The 7,541-nt window shown below is 36.6% G+C and overlaps 1 long non-coding RNA gene across 4 annotated transcripts; it reads left to right on the top strand.

Annotated features, from left to right (window-relative positions):
• Window positions 1–899: 899 nt before the first annotated feature.
• Window positions 900–5,952, top strand: LOC130726082 (uncharacterized). Of its 4 annotated transcripts, XR_009014709.1 has the most exons (7): window positions 900–1,185; window positions 2,032–2,102; window positions 2,217–2,266; window positions 2,608–2,668; window positions 3,198–3,528; window positions 4,855–4,986; window positions 5,455–5,952. It is a non-coding gene; the product is annotated as an uncharacterized LOC130726082 (long non-coding RNA). The 4 variants fall into 4 exon arrangements; XR_009014707.1 differs by having other exon boundaries at window positions 2,608–3,528; XR_009014706.1 differs by having other exon boundaries at window positions 2,217–2,272; window positions 2,608–3,528.
• Window positions 5,953–7,541: the final 1,589 nt, after the last annotated feature.

Below are 7,541 nucleotides of genomic sequence, written 5' to 3'. Positions count from 1 at the left end.
GTAAGCCTATCACTTACTTTAGTAAGGCTTTGAGTGAGAGGAACTTGATCAAATCTGCCTATGAGAAGGAACTCATGGCAATCGTCTTGGTGGTGCAACATTGGAGACCCTATTTGTTGAGACGTCGGTTCACTGTTTACACAGATCAGAAAAGTCTTCGCCAATTGCTCCATCAAAGAATCACTACTGGAGATCAACAAAACTGGGCCGCCAAGCTCTTAGGGTACCAGTTTGACATCATCTATAAGCCTGGTCCAACCAATAAAGGGGCTGATGCCTTGTCACGGAAGTTTGAGGATGGTGAGTTGCAATCCTTAGTGTCTTACTCAAATTGGACAGAGGGCAAAGATTTAATCACTGAGGCTCACAAGGATGCTAAATTGGCTGGAATCATTTAGTAGTGCTGAGCTGGAAGTGAGAGATGGTTTAGGCTAAGAGTTGGTTACGGTTTTTACGGAGTGAGGGTGAGGAGAGCGTGTGTAAGATTCCTCATATTGGTTGGCTGTTAGCATGAGGAGGGTATGAAGAGAATTAGTCAGTTATCATTGAGTAGAGAGCATCATCCTCTCTATAGGAGTACTGTACTCTGGGGTAGAAGCTCTGCTTCTGCATTTATTCCCTTTTATTTCCATTAAATACTACTTGTTTACTTTTCTATTCCTAATTCACGTTACTGTTACATTGGTTCTTAACAGTCACAGTGTTAAATCACCATTCGTAGGTTTTGTTTCGTAACACGCAACATTTTCCATTGCAATAAATTTATCTCTAGTAGACCAAAATTGCGCAATTAAAATAAAGGAGATCAAAAGTGCACAAAGGCCAAACATCAGGGACTAAAACGGAATGCCAATATATTTTTATCTCTTACACATAAATATAAATAAAATTGGGTCCCACTTTAAATTCTCACAATGCTTCCTCATCACCATCTCTCCGGTGCCGGAGCCTCGCCGCGGTGTCGAGTCCTCTCTAGCCGAGGCTGCCACTGCTCCGACTTCGCCCTCACCGTTCTCCGGATGGTCACCGAGTCCTCCATTGACGGGCGGATCCGACAAGCCGCCGTCATCAGCTTCATGAACCACCAGTGGTCCTCCGATGACGCCACTAGGAAGGAGCAAATCAAAACCCTAATCGTTTCCTTCACGCTCTCCACCACTCCTAAGTGCTTTCGCTCCTCTTCAGGTTTGTTCCATTTTCATTTTCACCGTAATTTTCAACCACTTCACTTCAAATTGTTGAATGCGTCTATTGATCACAACAACCAATGTCTTATTATTACTTGAATAATGTAGTGAGTGGCAATCTCGTAGTGGAATGAACTTGATTTGCGAATTACTTGAATAATGTAGTGAGTTGCATTTTGTACTCTATTATTATGATCAGGATTACAACTTGTATAGTGTATGCTAGTGCTGCTATCAACATTTATAGTGATTTTGTCTTTATAAATGCTGCCTGCTATAGTGTGACTTCTTAACATTGCAAGCAACTTCTATTATATTTCGTGTTTGCCTAAGAATTTATTGATTCCAAATCAGATATATAAGAGGCTAGATCGCAACTTATTCACTTTAATGATGTTTACTCCTTCTTAGTTTATGTTTTATATTTTGATTTCTTAGTTCAGCCACCTCTAGAGATTTTATATCTATGGCTTTCACATTGGATTTTATTGAACTGGTGATACTATTTTTCCTTCCTCTATTTATTGCTTACCCTCCTCTTTGTTGTTCCGTTACGTTTCAAGAAAGAAATTAGGGGTTGCATATTTTGTTTCTGTCTCTTTGCTCGTGCAGCTCTCTATATACTGTTTTAAGTGTGATGCACTTTCACTTTGGTAGAGCCACTTTCTGGGTTCATTTTCAATTATTTCATTCTGGTTCATGAATCTTATAAAGACTCACACAGCGAGTGTAGCTCTTCTATCCATGCTGATTTTTCTGCATAAAAATGTGCAACTCTGCTGTACGTACTCTCTGAACCAGTTTCTATCTACTGACTTGTCTTGCTTGCTTTATTGATTTTCAGGAGAGAGTTTGAAGGTAGGTTATAATATACTGCATCATGTTCAATGCCACTAAAGGAGTGTTTACTTCCCGGTACACTATTTTATTTCTTGCTGTTGTCTTATTCCCATTTGAAATTGGTTTCTTCTAATTTGTACGATTGAAGACGGCAATATGCTGATTGCACAATTTTTATGTTTTTCAAAGCTTTCAAGCATCTACTAGCAAGTTCGTTTGCTGTCTTTGGAACTTTTACGGTAATTGTAAGGACTGTTTTCCCATTTATTTTTTATATTTTACGTAGTTTTTGAAGGAACCAGTGACTATGGAAATTCTGGATATCAAAGCTTTAGAACACCTTTATAAAAAATACATTAAATAAATCCTTGCAATTATTTATTTTGGAACTTCCACAATAATTTTATGTTCGTTCTGAGTACAGAACTTCTTTGTATACGTTTTGTGGGTTATAGACAAATGATTTTAAACAGCAGCCACAGTTGTGGAAATGCTTTACTGTTGTTAATTTTTTTCTTTCTTTCAGTTGCATATAGCTTCTGTTATCTGAATAATTGATTAACAAGGCTGCCATGTGCAGTGACATACCTATGGCCCAGTATATCATCAACATGAATGCTTCACTGCCTTTGTCTTACAAGGTACTTCGTTTTGATGCTGTGTAGATCCAGGTACTCCGTTTGGATGTGCAGACATATTTATCTTGTTATTTTTCTATACCTTGATATTTTATCATAACTTGTTCAATCGTTTTCGGTTAAATGAATAGTGTGATGCTTTCACTTTGGTAGAGCCACTCTCTGGTTTCATTTTCTATTATTTTATTCTGGTTCATGAATCTTATAAAGACTCACACAGTGAGTGGAACTCTGCTATCCATACTGATTTCTCTGCATAAAAATGGGTTTAAATTTTTCATAAATTATGGAAGTACTAGCTAGAAGTTCTCTTTAATTGGGGTTCTGAAATTTCTTTAATTTCTATTTTGTTATCAATTTTCTCAATATTGAAGCTGGATATATTCAGGTTGATATTAGTTCTGACAATTTTGTAGGGTAAATGTGCAATCCCATTTTACAGCACTTTCTATTAAAGCACCTTCCTTACTAAAACGCTTTAAAGGTGTAGTTTTAATGACTATTAATGTTTTTGATAATGATCATGTTAAAGCGCTTTTTATAAGACCGAAAAGCAGGCATCTCACACCTCGATTCGACTCTTCTTCTTCATCTGGTTCTTATTTTCTAGGTACAGATCTTCCCCTTTTCTCTAGATCTGCCTTTTTCACCTCTTAATTTCACACCTTTAAAATGTAGCATCTATGAGAAGTTATGTGTGCTTAAGGAGAATTCAAGGAATTCGTGTCATTCCTTTAGGAGAATGATGTGGGTCTTACAAATGTGAAGGTAAAGATGGCTTTGCTTCAAATACAATAACATCTGTTAATCTAATGCAGACTTTTATTCACTTCTGCAGGTTTGTCTTTTGGTTTGACTTCAAGGTATATCTCTTTACTATTGTTCAGTTGATGTAGTTAATTTTCTAGATAAGCTTGATTAATTGCTTCTTGTTTGGAGTAGAGTAGTAGGCTCTCGTAGTGGTTTTTGAAATTGTTTTGATAGATTTCCTGTCCATAATATGTGCTTTAAGTGAAATTATATGTGACATGAGCTACTTCTTGTATGAAATCCTTGTTTTCTTTTTCTAGTTACTAATTCTTGCCATATTGACTTCAAGATTTTTCTCGAGGTAGGTGATATCAGACTCCTTCTCAAGTGAATAATGTGGTTATTAGAAAATTATTATCTGTAATGTTTTCCTTTTAAATTTGGTCTTGCTTTAGAACAGTGTTATCAAATAGCGGCTATAGCGGCCGCGACCCGCTATAGCGTAGCGGATTTTAGGGCCACCGCAATCGCTACACCGCGACATAGCGGCCACCGCGAGAAACGCAATTGCGGCCGTGACGGCCGTAGCGGTGCTGGAAGCTAAACGGAAATAGCGGATTTTGAGGAATACTGCACGTTTTTTTTTTATTTTTTAGGGTTTTTAAATATGATAATTCTTGACTAGTGGGCCACCAACTGCCCAATTAACTCCCCATTAATTCGTTTTTGTTGCATTTCCTTTTTCTGTTTCACTGCTTTACTGCCCAATTAACTCCCCATTAATTATTTTTTTCTATATTTACGCTTCATCATGAAGAATCACGGCAGAATTGAAAAGGTTTCCAAAATCCTAATTCTCCTTCTCTCATCCTCCTTCTACAAGCCCAATTAACTCCCCATTAATTCGTTTTTGTTGCATTTCCTTTTTCTGTTTCACTGTTTTATGACTTGTGTTTGGTTTATGTTGTTTTAAGTCTTTTGACATTTGTTTTGAGCTGGTGGCAGCCTTTAATAATTAAATTTTGGTTGTTAAAAATGATGATTTTATGCAGTTTTTATTGTTATGTGATAAGCTGTTGTTTTTTATGCACTGACGTATGGTTCGGTCACTGCTGTTTTTTTATAATATTTTACTTATTTTAACCGCTATGTGGTTACCGCTATTTGCCCGCGACGCTATCCGCTAAACGCAATAGCGGATTTTAGCCTCGCCGCGATTTTTCGCGATCGCGATTTGACAACACTGCTTTAGAAGCAAGGTTGGTATGGTTGGTGTTAAAACAATACAAAGCATCTGTACCTCATAAAATTTTCAGGTTTGCCCGACCTAGATTGTGGTTATCACTCAGTAGCAACGATATTGATTTCTGCTGTCTTCTCTCGGATTGGTTAACCTTAATTTTTATTGATCACTCTAGTTATTCTTAACAATGTTGCAGTGACCAGGATTCAGCTGCTGCTGATTCTAATGCAAATCTGGAGTTCATGGACAAGGCTTTTTGAACTTATCTTGACCCAGGAATTTGATTGAAGCACAACATCCGGTCTTATCATTGTGTTTTTGTATCAAAGTAAGTCATAAGTGCCAGTCTCAGTTTTTGGGGCCTACTAGTTATAAATTTGGCTTACTATGAGTTTAAATCCTTAGCATGACATATCTTTTTCTGTTCAATCATATACCTTTCCACACAAATATTTATTTTCTCTTCCCCATACTTTAGGCATATTCCAAGCTTTCTTGATTTGTTCACACCGAATGATTTGTACTATTATTTGAGTGATATGAAAGCTCTATTTTGCCAAGAAGAACTTTGCGCATTATCTAATTATATTATTTTTACTTTTATAAAATGTGAAGTTCTAACAGTTGGTGGAACTGGAAAAACCACTATAGCAATAGGTGTGGTGGGAACTTGTCAAGTGTGTTGGTTATATTGTCTAACATGTTCTTTACGGGGGTGTGTGAGATATTAGGGCCAAAATATTTCCTTATACGTGGCCATTGTGCTTCTTCCTAATACCTTTATGTTTGTCACTAGGATCAGTCCTTTCTCCCTTGCTATCCAGCTCGACCGAATGAAACAATTTGCAACTAAAGTTATTGCAGCACGGAGGCCATTGATCAAGCTAAAGAGACCCTTTGTGATCTCAAGAAGTTAAAGCTGAGAAAGAAAACTTCACTATCTTTTTTAAGCTTCAAAAGAATGTTCTCTGCCTAGATGAATTCAAGTGTCCACTTTCCAAAGAATGGATGAGATATCCAGTCATTGTGGCTTCTGGTCAGGTTAGTGTCAGAATTTGGAGTCTATTGTTAATTTGCTTTGTTTGGTATCTGGGAAAATGCTAGAAACAGAACAGAAGAAAAAAAAATCCTGCTACTTGTTTGATTTTTTTATCTTTTAAAAATATCTGAGGGGAAAAAAGAGTTAGCAACTATCCAACTGTGGCCAAAAGGGATAAAATGTTCTTGAAAAAATTGGGTTTCTCTTTCCCTGTTTTTTTGGAATTAAATTTAACTACAGTGAAGAATGTTTATAGATTCTTGTTTTGGCGATAGTTCTAGACTCTAGGTATTCAAACGCGACAGGGAAATTGGAAAAGAATATATGCAATTCCTCCCTCGTCCAGAACCTCACATACAGTATATGTTTTTTTTTTTCTATTTATGAAGTTAATACTATTGTTCATATTTAATTTTCTAAACTGTATATATATTAAGATAAATGATCTCAACATATGGGTGGATATCAAGAGAGATTTAGTGATAGCTAATTAGTATTTAGGTTTAATGGTTAGGAAATACCACATTATTTTGTTACAGTTTCTTTCTTAATGCGGTGGTTTGAACTGCTGATAAATACTCTTTTTTTGTACGGAGTACACAATTATGGGAGGTTACAAACCCCCCTAAATGCGCTAATAGTTCATGTACAAAGGATTGCTAAAAACCCCGCGTAATGTGTGTAGCGAGTGTTCTGTCACATTTTTTAAAACGGTCGCCAATAAACTTGCGGCGGTCTAGAACCCCGCTAAATGTAAAACAAAATTGCCGCTAAACCACACATTTTTTGTAGTGTTGGTATGTATACCTCAAACTTATGTACACGATTAAAAACCAACAATGTGTTAGTCCGAGTGAAAGAGGCTCTAGTCTCTTAAAAATATGATACTGGGTTCGATTCCGATATCCATGTGTATGTAAAAAAACACAATTTGGGGTGGCAGCAAAATTTCAATTATTGTTTCACATTTTAGAAGTGTTGAGTTACTTTTTGTAATACATACTGTATTTTACAATATACGACATGTAAGCAATACAAAACATTAGTGTTCCGCAGTTTAAAATGTGGAATTCAAATTACATTCCACAAACTAAATTGCTATACACACAAATTTACATTTTGCACTTTACTTCGATGTACACAACTTTTACATTCCTCACTTTAAAGTGTGTTATGTGCTTTCCATGTTTATTAAAAATACATAAGTGTGGTACAAACAAAGCTTTAATCAACAACGATAGTGAATCAGAAACTGATTAGATATCCTCATTGGTTTGAGTGAGTTAGCAACAGGCCGACGAGTCGGGTTGTGTGGGTCGGTGATGAGTCGAGTGGGTAGGTGTTGGTTCGTACATGCCAACACCAATTCGAGCGGGTTAGATTTTGGGTTTATGGTTGATTTTAAGGTTCAAGTTGAATCTTGGAATTTGGGCCGATATTAGGGTTTATGATCGATTTTAGGGTTCAAGGCATGTCAGGGTTGAGTCGGGCGGGTTAGCGTCGAGTTCTGTCGACTCAGCCCTCTTTATGTCAAGTAGGCTCGTTCACGTTGCCCCGTAGAGTTTAGTGCCGACTTTAGGATTTAAGTTAGCCCATTTAATTCAGGTCAATCTAGCTTGCTTAGTTTGACTCGACCCATTCAGGTTAGCCTAGTTGGTTTAGGACGATCGAGTCAGGTTGACCATTACCATTTAGATCAGTATGGCCTGTTCAATTCAAGTTTTCTATTATGATTGTTGTAGTAATATTAATTTAGTTAAAAATCAATATTTTATGTTATAAAAATTATCATTATTTTCAAAAATGTATTAAATTCCATTGATTTTTTAGAGGGCGAGGTCAGA

This window comes from Lotus japonicus, chromosome 6 (assembly GCF_012489685.1).
Source record: "Lotus japonicus ecotype B-129 chromosome 6, LjGifu_v1.2".
In the NCBI taxonomy this organism is placed as follows: domain Eukaryota; kingdom Viridiplantae; phylum Streptophyta; class Magnoliopsida; order Fabales; family Fabaceae; genus Lotus; species Lotus japonicus.
This window is presented reverse-complemented; position numbering and strand designations above follow the sequence as displayed.